General features: G+C 44.9%; 1 protein-coding gene and 1 non-coding gene across 4 annotated transcripts in view; both read right to left on the bottom strand.

Annotated features, from left to right (window-relative positions):
• The window catches only part of LOC126539989 (heparan-sulfate 6-O-sulfotransferase 3-B-like), a 137,567-nt gene that overhangs the window by 71,866 nt on the left and 52,332 nt on the right, over nt 1-13,369 (bottom strand). The gene's annotated exons all lie outside the window — the stretch shown is intronic.
• Nucleotides 4,394-4,466, bottom strand: TRNAL-CAA (transfer RNA leucine (anticodon CAA)). Its single transcript has one exon. It is a non-coding gene; the product is annotated as a tRNA-Leu (tRNA).

The raw sequence follows: 13,369 nt of genomic DNA, 5'->3' as shown, positions 1-13,369 counted from the left end.
AGCACGCCGTCCTTGTTACTAACAAAAAAAGAACTGGAGCTTTTGCAAATACAAAAATTATCTTGAGTACAAAAAAGTGTGTGTTTCACATGATGTGCAATTACATGTCTGTGACACGTGTGGGCAAAGGTATAAGAAGCCGTGTTTCTTTCGAATGAACATTGTTGAAAGTCAGCACTTATGGTGTCGTCTTCAGATCTCGTGTCCCGTATACGTTTTGCGCTGTTAACACCAGGACAGAATACCAGTCACCCTTTCATGTACCATTGTGTGTTGTAGAATTCATGTGAAAAAATTAGAGGAAGGCAAGCTGAAAATGGTTCAGGATCACTGAAAAGCAGCCAATAAAAAGCTTGTGCAGTCAGTCACGAGTGAAAGTGCATGAAGTGTACAAAACAAGTACATATAGTGAACATCCCGGAATCAGAAGAAAAGTAATTTGTCAAGCATGCGGAAAACATTGACACCTAATGCCCCTTACATGCAGCAAACAGCAAGTGAAGCTATCTTAATCATACATTGAGAGAACAAGACTATGTCAAGCTAATGTACTGTCAGCCCACTGCAGCATGTGTGGGTTGTTAAAGGAATGCACTGTCCTGAGCAGACACAGAGATTGCCTAAAAAAAAATAACCACCAAGGCCAAAAAAGAACCCATTCAGGAAATGTGTGTATTATAAGCATTTTTAAGGTACGTTGGTGAGGTAGTTGGTTCCAACTCATAATGAATGATTAACAGCAGGAAAAGTGACGGTGTATGAAGAGGACAATATGGGAAAGTGACACACGCAAGTGCATATGTGTGTGCTCTTCTCATCTCATCATCGTCAGTTCTCAAACAAGCATTTAAGATTTCTTGGGCATGAGGATAGACGCTATATTCCTTTCTTGAGTTCAGTACAAGTTTTCACTGCACATGACGATTCACTAGTGGTAATAATGGTCTTTTGTGTAAGCCTTCCATGATGAAGAAACTACAGTGTACTAGAAGGCTTTGTAGTGGGCTCACTGGCCCATCCTTCCCATGCTCTCCATTGACGTGGCCGCTGTTGCCTGCCAGTATGCCTGCTGGAGGCACTGCAGCAGCTTCCTCCTGAACTCACCAGTCTGCCCGCCAGTTTCCGTCTTGGGATTCTTTGTGCTATGCTGCAGTGGTGGTCGGATGTCTGCGACTTCTCTAGCCGGCTCCTTTTCCGTGTAGTGCCTGTCTCTGCATGTCGCCCACATTACCGACTTGTGTCCCAGATAGGCGAAAATGCCTAACCGTCACAGCAACTATTGTTTCGCGCCCAGGTGCCATACAGGGTAGAGCTGTGTGAAAGGTGCACCGAGGCCGTCCTCTTCAATGTTCCACGATACAAAGAATGACGAAAACAGTGGGAACGGAATTTGCACCGTGCAGATAAGGTATTGGATGAGACGTGTGGTCTGCAAGCTACCATTTCGAGCTGCGATACATAATCAGTCATATCATCAGAAGCCAACAAAGACGCCAAGGATAACATTGGGTAAATTACTTGTATGTACTAATTGAATTAAAGAAATGTACGTGATGCCTTCAGGTAGCATGTGTGGGTTTATTGACCAGTTGCCTTCGCCCAAAAAGATCACGTACTCGTGACGCCTGTGGCAGAAAGGATGTTCTACATTAGCTCCCAAGGTTTGTGAGTGGTGTTACAACTAACACTCCCAAGGTTAGTTGTAGTATTAAAACATAAAGACCCAAGAAAGTGGATGGGGAATCGGCGCCACTGTAGCTCAGTTGGTTAGAGCATCGCATGTGTAATGCGAAGACATGGGATCGTTCCCCGCCTACGGCAAGTTGTTTTTTTTCATCCACTTTCATTGCCATTAATTTATCATTTTTTGAATTCAATTACTAAGTACAAGTAATTTCCCCAATGTTGTCCTTGCCATCTTTGTTTGTTGGCTTCTGATGATATGATTAATAAAAATAGGTTAACCCCCTTTCTTCTATTTTGATACATAATTAGAGAACATGTACATAATCAGACACTGTGTGCATGTAATTGATGGCAAGGAAACACGTATTCCTCATTGAAGGCCCCGCCCCTGCTATCGGAAGATGCCATCCCCACGATTCTCCCGAACCTGCCTCACATTTTCCCATGACCACAACCAGCACATAGAGAAGAGCGACTTGCGGTTAACATATTATGCCGCTGGTTATGTTGCATAAAAATGTGTGTTAAAGCCTAAGTGTGAAGTTTGCAAGCAATCTTTGACAATGCCAGCCAGTGAGGAGTGCTCAGAGGTCACATCTTCACGCGGCTCAGGGATAAGGGAGGGCTATTGTACCGTGTGGGGCACTGTTTTGCTTTGTTGAAACACTTGAGAACTTGTTCATAGAATGCTTTAGCAAAGGCAAGCTGCACTCTGAAAGCATCCTGGATGTACTGAGTTTGGCAAAGGCCAAGTGCACAAACACGACTGGTTGCAGCTAACAGGCGGCTGAACTAAATTCAACGAAGGTGGTCAGTTTCTACCTGACTATTCGGCTGCACTTCTTCGTGAAAGAAGAATGCAGAGAAGCGAGGCAACAAGGAGGCAATGAAACTCCGAAAGATGAGTAGGTGCGTGCCTAAGCTAAATATGCAACATAGGGGGAAATGGTCGTTTGGGATGCTGCTTGGCTTCTGCAAGTTGTTCGATGTTTTTGCAAGATGAGCCCGACCAATGTGTTGTATTTATTACTGCAAATAAAGTGTTTTTACATGCTCTGAAAAATGCTTCTTTGTATTGGCGAATTTACTCATGCTTTTTATTGTGAGGAAATGGTCTTGTAGAGATGAGCATGCACGAGTGCCGTAGACAAGCCATTTGAGATTGTATATCTTTAATTACTGAACAAATGGGTCTCCGAGTCTATGCGAGCGCCATGACAAGTTTACTTTCCCGCAGCCGCGTAATGTGCCACAGCAGTTTAACAATCAAACTACATGCGGTTAGAGCAAACGGCAGGGCGAAGGTAATGGGTCAACCCTTTGCGTATGATTAAGCTGTGGCAGTGATATAGGCAAAGTAAACTTCCTACAGAAGTGCAATGATTGTAAGAACAAACTGAGCAGACATTCAACATCCTCACAGGAATGACATGTGGTCTTCCCTGAGCCATCTGCAGTGGTCCGGAGAATCAAACTTTCTTATTTCTGCAAAAGTGTAGGGATACATGGTAGAGTGTATAAGCGTGACTGGACGAGGACATAGAAAGAAACAAATACACAGACACAGCGTTTCACTTTCAACTATAGATTTTATTTTCACACGCATTGCAAAATTTGCAAAATTGCAAAATTTGAGCAAAAGTGCGTAAGCAAGCCTTCAGTGTCACTATCGGAAAAGGAGATACGATTCCTCGGTTTATCTTTGTAACCATTGTAGTACATGTTTTTCCCTTGCCTTGGACACCTGTTCGGTTCAACAAAATGCACCACTCAATGTTCTTTTTTGCTGTTACGTTTGTTTCCGCTCGCACGGTATATATTTATTGATGCGTGCGAAAATAAAATCTGTAGTTGAAAGTGAAGCGCTGTGTCTGTGTATCTGTTTCTTTCTACATCCTCGTCCAGTCACGCTTATACACTCTACCATGGATTCTAACCAACTAGCCCGCCAACGTGTTTTAACCATGTAGGGATACCCTACAAATAATTGCCCGTTCGGAAGCGCAGAAACCGGCAGTCTACTTCGAAATGAAATAACGCCACCCGCTAGGCAGCCACCTCGTCCCGGAGCTACCAGGGCGAAGCTTCAGGAGGAACTTCTTGCCGTGCCCCCTCTCGGAGGCAACATGCAACACATCAGGCCCCGCCCTCCTCTGAGCCCACTACAAAGCCTTCTAGTACACTGTAATGAAACCAACCGTATGTTGCCAGCAACCTCCTGAGAAGCCTCCTGTATTTTTCGTCCTTAGCAACAAATAAATTTGCATTAATTAGATTTTAAATGATTAATTATGGCCACAATGTCACTACATAGTTTGTGCAGCACATTTGAAGCATCACTTTCAGTTGTTTGTTACATGCCGCCTCATGGGTAGCTCTTTTGCCCGCACTCCTATGAAAGAAGCAGTGGCACAAAAGTGCATGGCGATGGCAGCTTTTAAAGGCTTTCGTTAAATCACGGGAAAGAACCGCTATGCAAACAGTAACACATCGCAAACAACTGAAAACAGTGTTGGCAAATGAGCACAACAAAGTCCGTATAGACATTGGGGCCATTAAATTATTATTTGAAAGGCTTATTTATAGGTATCATAAGGAGCCAACAAACACTGACACCAAGGACAATGTAGGGGAAATTATTTGTGCATAATAAATGAAATAAAGAAACGACGAATTAATGGAAATGAAAGTGGATGAAAAAACAACTTGCCGCCGGTGGGGACCGAACCCACAACCTTCACATTTTGCGTGCGATGCTCTACCAATTGAGCTACCGCGACGCCGTTTCCCCATCCACTTTCTTGGGTATTTATGTTTCCTAGTAGAACCATGGGAGTGCAAGCCAGCGCCACCACTCGCAGACCTTGGCGGCGGACGTGGAACGTCCTTTCTGCCGCAGGCATCACGGGAACGTGATCTTTTTGAGTGAAGGCGACTGGTCAATAAACCCACACATGCTACCTGAAGGCATCAATGTAGCCAGATTCGAGACCCTCATTATTTAATAAATGAGAAGGAAGGGAATGAACCGAGGGGCCCGATTTTCTTTAATAGTCATATAAGAAGCCAGCAAATACTGACACCAAGGACAACATAGGGGAAATTATTTGTGCGTAATAAATGAAATAAGAAATGATAAATTAATTGAGATGAAAGTGGATGAAAACCAACTTGCCGCAGGTGGGGACTGAACCCACAACCTTCACATTTTGCGTGCGATGCTCTATTAATTGAGCTACCGCGATGCCGTTTCCCCATCCACTTTCTTGGGTATTTATGTTTCCTAGCAGAACCATGGGAGTGCAAGCCAGCGCCACCACTCGCAGGCCTTGGCGGCGGACATGGAGAGTCCTTTCTGCAGCAGGCGTCACGAGAACGTCGTTTTGGGTAAAGGCGACTGGTAAATAAACCCACACATGCTACCTGAAGGCATCAATGTTACCGGATTCGAGAACCTCATTGTGGGTTCAGTCCCCACGTGCGGCAAGTTGTTTTTTCATCCACTTTCATTTCCATTAATTTTTCGTTTCTTTATTTCATTTATTATGCACAAATAACTTCCCCTATGTTGTCCTTGGTGTCAGTGTTTGTTGGCTTCTTATGATATGACTAATAAAAAAAATCGGGCCCCTCGGTAAATTCCCTTCTTTCTCGTTTATTAAATAATCAGCAGTAATTAATAACAAGAACACAACCTAAGAAATACTGTTGGCTTCTACAGGAGGTTGCAAGTAACATAAGGATGTTTCGATCAGCACAAGAAGCTTTATTAATTTTTTTAAATTTGCCTTTATGTTGTCTGGGACACCCCACCCCTCAATGTATTGACACACTCTGCTGAAAGAAAAAAAAAATGAAGGAGAAAGGAGTTGGCATTCTCTTTGCTTCTTCACTGAGTGTTTTTCACACTGTACGGTAAATTATACCGTACCAGCAGGTCCACACCCAAAATAATTATAATCGAACACCCCTACAGCATTTTTGGCTTAATCTTGGGGGCCTTTTTGTTTTCCTTGACTATATTGTTCACATCATGTTCCAGTGGCATTTTTGGTGACTATTTGGATAACGGCTCACATACTTCCACACTAATATTTCCACAAAATGTGTTGGGACAATGACGCCTGGCTATGCAACACATCCGACACAAGCATTGTTGCATTTTTTTTACCCATCACTAAAGCCCAGGAGAGCTTTGGGGTCATCATTTTGTATCATTTGCAAGTGCCATAATATGCTGCCCACTTGGCTATAGCCTCGTTTTTCATATTTTCCTCCGTGCCCTCTTGTGTAAGAAAGGTGCTAAACACACTTTGCAGCCATTGTCACATCAGCTGGGGGGGGGGGGGGGGGTATGATGATGATGATGTTTGTGGTTTAGTGGCGCAAGGGCCAGATATGGCCAAAGAGCGCCAAGACAGTGTTAGTGATTTCGTGGTCCTGTGAAGATGTGACGTGGCTGTAAAGTGGCCTAAAATTAGTGCGTAAAATCAACGTGCTATAAAATTATGGCAATGACTAATGACGAATACTATGAACATTAAAATCCATCGTAAAAGAATGACGCAGAATAGAAAATATATGAGATGGTAAAAATACCTGGCTGGAGCACAGTTGCCTCCTCGGAGCCCTTGAAACACAAGGGCCTAGAGGCACGTGCTATACGAAAGAACTATCAGAGCAGCATCCTCTGAAGAGAGGAGACGCTACGAACATGTTGGGCTAACAACATGCAACACAACATCTTTCAGATAACTTAGGACTGCGCTGGTGTCAAATAGCGGTTCTGGGCCGAGTAACATTAATGGATGAAGGGGAATGTGCTGTCGGTATGCTAATGAAAAATGTCTCTTTCTCTCAGATTCGGCTTCCCGACACTCCAGGAGGACGTGGAGTACGGTCAGCCTCTGCCCGCATCTACCGCAGGTTGGAGGCTCACTTCCGGTGAGTAGAAAATTATGGGTGCCAAATGTGTGTCCTATTCTGAGACGACAGAATAGGACATCTGTTCAGCGCGATTTTGTAGTAGAGGGCCAGAATCCTAACTGTGGCTTTATCAGGTGGAGCTTATTATCCGTTTCCGCGTCCCACCTGCGTTGCCAGTGGTCTCGCAATCTCCTTCACAAGAAAAGCCTCAGATCTGTGACAGGCACCGCAGTGATAGGGTTAACAGCGTGCGATGCGATTGACGTGGCCATCTCATCCGCCAGAACGTTACCCTCGATGCTCCTATGGCCAGGCACCCAGCATATAATGATATGCTGGTTAGATATGTAGGCTTTACACAAGACGGAATATAGTTGATTAAGTACTGGATTTCTGTGTGTATAGAGTGACATCAGCGCCTTCACGACACTTAGGGAGTCTGTATATATCGCTGACTTCTGAAGTTTTGATTTTCTTATATGCTTCACAGCAGACAGTAATGCGTTGGCCTCGGCCATAAATATACTTGTTTCCGGATGTAGTACATTGGATTCTGAGAAGGATGCGCCGACGGCAGCATAGGACACCCCGGCATTAGACTTCGAAGCGTCTGTGTAGAACTCTGCGCAGGAGTGCTTGTGCTAGAGTTCTAGGAAATGAGTTCGTATTTCGATCTCTGGTGCGTGTTTTGTTACTTGTAAAAAGGATATGTCACATTCTATGACCTGCCACTCCCACGGCGGTAACAACTTGGTTGGATGCGTTAGGTGAAGCTCGAGGAGTGGGACACGCATTTCATCACTAAGCTCCCTCACACGAAGCGTGAAAGGCTGTCTTACAGAGGGACGGTTATGGAAAAGTGTAGTACATGTCATATCGTTAACAGTGTTAAAACATGGATGTTGATGATTGGAATGTATTTTCAGGAAATATGTAATGCTGATGTAAGTTCTCTGTAGATGGAGGGACCATTCATTTGATTCCGCGTATAAGCTTTCAATCGGGCTTGTTCTGAAAGCGCCAGTGGCTATGCGGATACCTAGATGGTGAACAGGATCTAGAATCGTGCGCTCGGAGCGGCAGAGTTATATACGACGGCACCATAGTCCAATCGTGATCGAATTAGGCTCTTATAAACATTCATCAGACACTTCCTATCGCTACCCCATGTTGTGTGGGATAGAATTTTAAGCAAGTTCATTGTCCTTAGACATTTTTCTTTAAGGTATTTAATGTGCTGAATAAAAGTAAGCTTGGAGTCAAGTATAATACCTAGAAATTTGTGTTCTTTGTTAATAGGTATTTGATGTCCACACAGTTGGACACAAGGATCTGGAACAAGGCCTCTCTTTCTAGTAAAAAGAACACAAGAGCTTTTCTGGGGGTTCATTTTAAATCCATTCGTGTCTGCCCACTTGGAAACCTTGTTCAAGCCCTGCTGCACCTGTCTCTCGCATACTGCGAGGTTACAGGATTTGAAGCCGATTTGAATGTCGTCTACGTAGATGGAATAAAAAATGGCAGGTGGTAATGAAGCACCAAGCGTGTTCATCTTCACAATAAATAGCGTACAACTAAGCACGCCTCCTTGGGGTACACCTGTTTCTTGTGTGAAAGGTCGTGACAATACGTTGCCAATTTTCACGTGGAAGATGCGATTCAACAAATAGCTTTCAATTATTTTCAGCATATTTCCGCAGATGCCCATCCCGACAAGTCTCGCAAGATGCCGTAACACCATGCTGTGTCATATGCCTTCTCCATGTCAAGGAATATTGATAAGAAGAACTGTTTATGTACATATGCATCACGAATATATCCTTCAATGCGTACAAGATGATCTGTTGTCGACCTGCCTTCTCTGAAGCCACACTGATAAGGATCAAGTATATTGTTGAGTTCAAGAAAATGCATGAGTCTCCGATTAATCATTTTTTCAAAAAGCTTGCACATGCAGCTTGTAAGAGCTATCGGGCGATAGCTTGCCGCCAGGGATGGGTCTTTCCCCGGCTTCAAAACAGGGACCACAATTGCTTCTTTCCATGTGTGTGGAAGGTATCCAGCAGCCCAAATAGTGTTGAAGAGTGCGAGTAGTGTAACTTGTGTGTCAGAGTGCAAGTTTTTGATCATGTCATACATGACTCGGTCAGGTCCCGGTGCAGTGCTGTTGCATGAGATTAAGGCAGCTCTTAATTCGGCAATACTGAATGGCCGGTTATACGCCTTGTCATGTCTGCATTTACGTACAAATGGCTTGAGTTCTTCTATTTCTTTGTATTTAAGGAATGATTCAGAATAGTGTATTAAGCTCGATACACGCTCAAAGTGTTCCCCAAGAGAGTCTGCCTGGTCTTGCAAGGTATCCCCTTGGTCATTCACCAGAGGCAACGGATGGATTTGTTGCCCTTGCAGCTTTCTCAAGCCATTCCACACTTTTGCCTCCTGCGTGTAAGAATTAATGCCGGAGAGGAACCTCACCCAGCTTTCTCTCTTTGCCTGACGTCGTGTCCGCCTTCCCTGTGATTTAATTTGTTTAAAGTGTATTAGATTTTCGGCATTAGGCGATCTGCGCAATACGCCCCATGCCTTGTTCTGTCTCTTTCGCGCCTCTCTACAGTTTTCATTCCACCAGGGAACACGTCTTCTTAGTGAACCACCATTCGTCTGTGGAATAAACTTCTCGGCTAAATCAATAATAAAAGCAGTAAAATATGCAATGGCATCATCTATAGTAAAATTATTTATAAAATCTGGTGATAAATAAGATGATTCTTTAAAATGCTCCCAATCCGCCGATGCTAGTTTTCATCGAGGAATATGCGGAGGGTTCTCATGCAAAGTTGTCAGGTTTAAAATTACGGCGAAGTGGTCACTTTCATACAATTTATTGATCACGGACCATTCTAGGTGAGGCAGAAGAGAAGAAGAACCGATTGCTAAATCTATTGCTGAATATGTGTTGTGTTGGACACTGTAATACGTCGGCTCCTTCTTGTTAAAAAGGCAGGCATCAGAGGTCAAAAGAAAATTTTCAATTAATCGACCTCTAGCGTCGCATCGCGAATCTCCCCACATCGTGTTGTGGGCATTAAAATCACCCACGAGTATGTAGGGGTCAGGAAGCTGATTAATTAAGTTATGGAAATCGGTTTTTTTCAAGTGAGAGTTAGGCGGTATGTATAGAGAGCACACAGTTACCAGGTTGTTAAAAAGGATTGCCCGAACCGATATGGCCTCAAGGGGCGTCTGGAGGGCAATCTGTTGACAAGCTACAGATTTATCCGCAAATATTGCAACACCGCCGGAGGCGTGAGCCTCGTTGCGGTCTTTGCGATAGATTATGTACTGACGTAAAAAGTTTGTCTGTGTGGGTTTCAGATGTGTCTCTTGAACACACAGACACCTTGGATTATGTTTGTGTAACGGTTCTTTAATGTCGTCGAGGTTACGTAAAGGTCCTCGTACGTTCCACTGTAATATTTGTGTTTCCATTATGATAATGTGTTGGGTGCTGTGTGTTCAAGAGATAAGGATTAATTCACGGGCCTTTTTCAGGCACCGTGACGGGAGTTTTGTCTCTTTTGGAGCGGTCGAGAGCGCCTCACCGCTCCTTAGGCGCTGGTGGCGCCGTCTTGCTGGTGGTTGTGTCCATCGCCTCTTGCGAGGCTCTGAACACGCGCTCTTCCGAGCGCTTTGTTTGGCGTGAAGGCCTCGGCACATTGGACGAGGCCTTTGGGGGCACCTGCCCAGAGGTAGATGGCCCCGTCTGCTCGGTTGGCGCAGCAGCGCTAGCTGCAGCCGCTGGGGGGGCAGATGGCGTTACTGCCGCCTCACTGGGTGTGAGTTGGACAGCAGCCGGAGACCGTTGTGGTGCTGCCCCCTGACGCGCCACTTCGGCAAATGTGTTTTTGGGCAGGTAGGATACTCGCCTGCGTGCCTCCTTGAAACTAATATTTTCCTTGACTTTTATAGTCACAATTTCTTTCTTTTTTTCCAGGATGGGCACGACCGCGAGTATGCGGCGTGCTCACCTTCACAGTTTACACAATGGAGAGTGTTCTCGCAAGCTTCAGAGGTATGTTCGTGGGCACTGCACGTGGGCACTGCAGGACCCCGTAGTAGGGGTATTATATAAGGGGTGGGAATATAACATATACAAACAAGTGTTATAATGCACTCAATTTTGTAAATAAAAAGTTGTTACATCTTGCACAAATTGTTAAGAGCAAGTGATGGCAGCGATTTGATGAGGAAGGCCATTCCAGTCTTTAGATGCTCGGTAGAAAAATTAGGCTGAAAATGTATTTGTGCGTGAATGTGGTTGTGCTACCTGCTGGGGATGGCCAATGCGTCGTGACCGGCGCATTGGAGGAACAATGTATGGTGGTCGATTAAGCGTCGAATAGTAGAACCTGTGGAAGAGGGAAAGGGTGGCAATGCGGCGACGAAGGGATAGAAAAGATAAGGAAGATTCCTTTTTTAAAGATGATATGCTGACGTAAGAGTATGTGGAATGAATATACCTGGTGGTGCGATTTTCAACTGCCTCGGGGGCATTGGCGAGATATGCTTGATGCGGATCCCAGATGGCAGATGCGTATTCGAGTTTCGTTCTTACCAATGATCTATAGGCTAACAGTTTTACATGCAATGAAGCGAGGCGAAGGAGACGTCTTAGAAACCCCAATGTTTTGTTAGCCGATGGAATAACATTAGTAACATGCACGTCCCAGGTTAGATCATTAGTCAAAGCAATACCTAGGTATTTGCAGGATTCCACTGATTCCACGGTGGCGTCACCAATCCGATAAGAAAAGCAAAGAGGGTGATGATGACGGGTAAATGAGACAAGTTTGCATTTATTAGAGTTGAGTGTCACCAGCCAAACATCACACCATTCTCGTACCCGGTTAAGGTCGGACTGAAGAGTTATTTGGTCAGTGATGGTATTGACTGCACGGTAAATAACACAGTCATCGGCAAACATACGGATATGGCAGGACACATGCAAGGGTAAGTCATTAATGTAAATTAAGAAAAGAAGGGGGCCAAGGACAGACCCCTGTGGGATGCCTGATGTGACGAGTGTAATGTTTGAAGCATGGTTAGTAAATGAGACATACTGTGAGCGGTTAGTTCAAAATTGCTCAAGCCATTTTAGGATATCAGGATGCAAATGCAAATGAGAAAGTTTTAGTAATAGGCGTTGATGAGCTATTTTGTCAAACGCTTTCGCGTAATCCAAAAATATGGCGTCTGTTTGTGTGTTACGGTCAAGATTAGCATGAACGTCATGAAGAAATAGTGCAAGCTGGGTCTCGCAAGAACGGGCCCTGCGGAACCCGTGCTGTGAAGGATGAAAAAAGTTGTTAGCGTCTAGAAAGTTCATAATATGAGAGTAGATTACATGCTTCATGATCTTGTAGGGAACACTTGTCAATGAGATGGGGTAGTAATTTAGGGAAGAATTTTTGTTGCCCGATTTGTAGACGAGTAACCTTCCCCATCTTCCACTCGTCTGGCATGGTGCCTGTGGAAAGCGACTGTGAAAATAATAAATAGAGAAACTCTGCAGAAATGCGTTTCATGTTTTTTAGCAGTTTAGAGTTAATGTCATCGATGCCACATGATGAAGACAACTTAATATTTTCTATCACAAATAAAAGCCCCCGTACTGTGAGTGTGATGGCTGACATGTTGCACTGTATATTTGTGGTTGGCGGAGGAGGAAGTGTGTCCATTTCATTAGTGGAGACTGAAGAAAACGCGTTGTTGAACATATTAGCGCAGGTTGAATCTGCCACCAATTCACCCAGCTCGTTACCCAGCTCGGCGGCTTCATCGCAGACAAAGCCCGCCGGGCGAGTCAATCCATTTGTCTTGACGTGAACAATTTCAAGCGAGCGACATGGAACACTTGGGTCTTGGCAGCTCTTCTACTACTCGCCGTGAGGCGAGCTATGTTATAGGTGACTTCCGTGAGTCTGTTAATAATACCAAACGGTCCATCGTAGGTGGCCAAAAGCTCTTGGCATAACCCGCGTTTCCGTACTGGAGTCCACAGCCAGACTAAATCACCAGGGTGATAGGTTACTGGATGGTAGCAAATGTCGTAGCGTGCTTTTGATCTGTCCTGCGACGTCAAAGTGCGCAAACGAGCAACATGACGAGTTTCTTCGGCAAGGCAGAGAGCCTCGGCGACAGTGGGATTTTCGTGACTACAGAAAGAGAAAATTGTACCGGGGTGGCCGTGCGTACCATAGTGGCCGTGCGTACAGCAGGAAGAAAGGGCTATAGCCGGTAGTCTCGTGCTTGGCAGTGTTTAATGCGTAAGTGATAAAAGGCAATACGTCATCCCAGTTTTTGTGGTCGGATGAAACATACATAGATAGCATGCTTACAATTGTTCGGTTGGTGCGCTCCGTAAGCCCATTCGTTCGTGGATAGTATGAAGTCGAGTGACGAAAGTGGGATTCACACAAACGAAGCAGCTCCTCTACGACATCCACTGTAAATTGTCGTCCACGGTCGCTGATGATCACGCGAGGCAGACCATGTCGCAGGATGACATATTGCAGCAGGAATGTTGAAATGTCAGTGGCAGTTGTGGAGGGCACGGCCGCCGTCTCGCAGTAGCGTGTGAGGTAGTCAACGCAAACAACTATCCAATGATTTCCCTTGGCTGGTTTTGGAAAAGGGCCCACGAAGTCAATGCCCACTTGTTGGAAAGGCGTGCTTGGAGGCGGGATTGGCTGTA

Source organism: Dermacentor andersoni, chromosome 2, assembly GCF_023375885.2.
Source record: "Dermacentor andersoni chromosome 2, qqDerAnde1_hic_scaffold, whole genome shotgun sequence".
Classification (NCBI taxonomy): Eukaryota; Metazoa; Arthropoda; class Arachnida; order Ixodida; family Ixodidae; genus Dermacentor; species Dermacentor andersoni.
The sequence above is the reverse complement of the archived record's forward strand: the minus strand, read 5'-3'. Positions and strand labels throughout refer to the sequence as shown.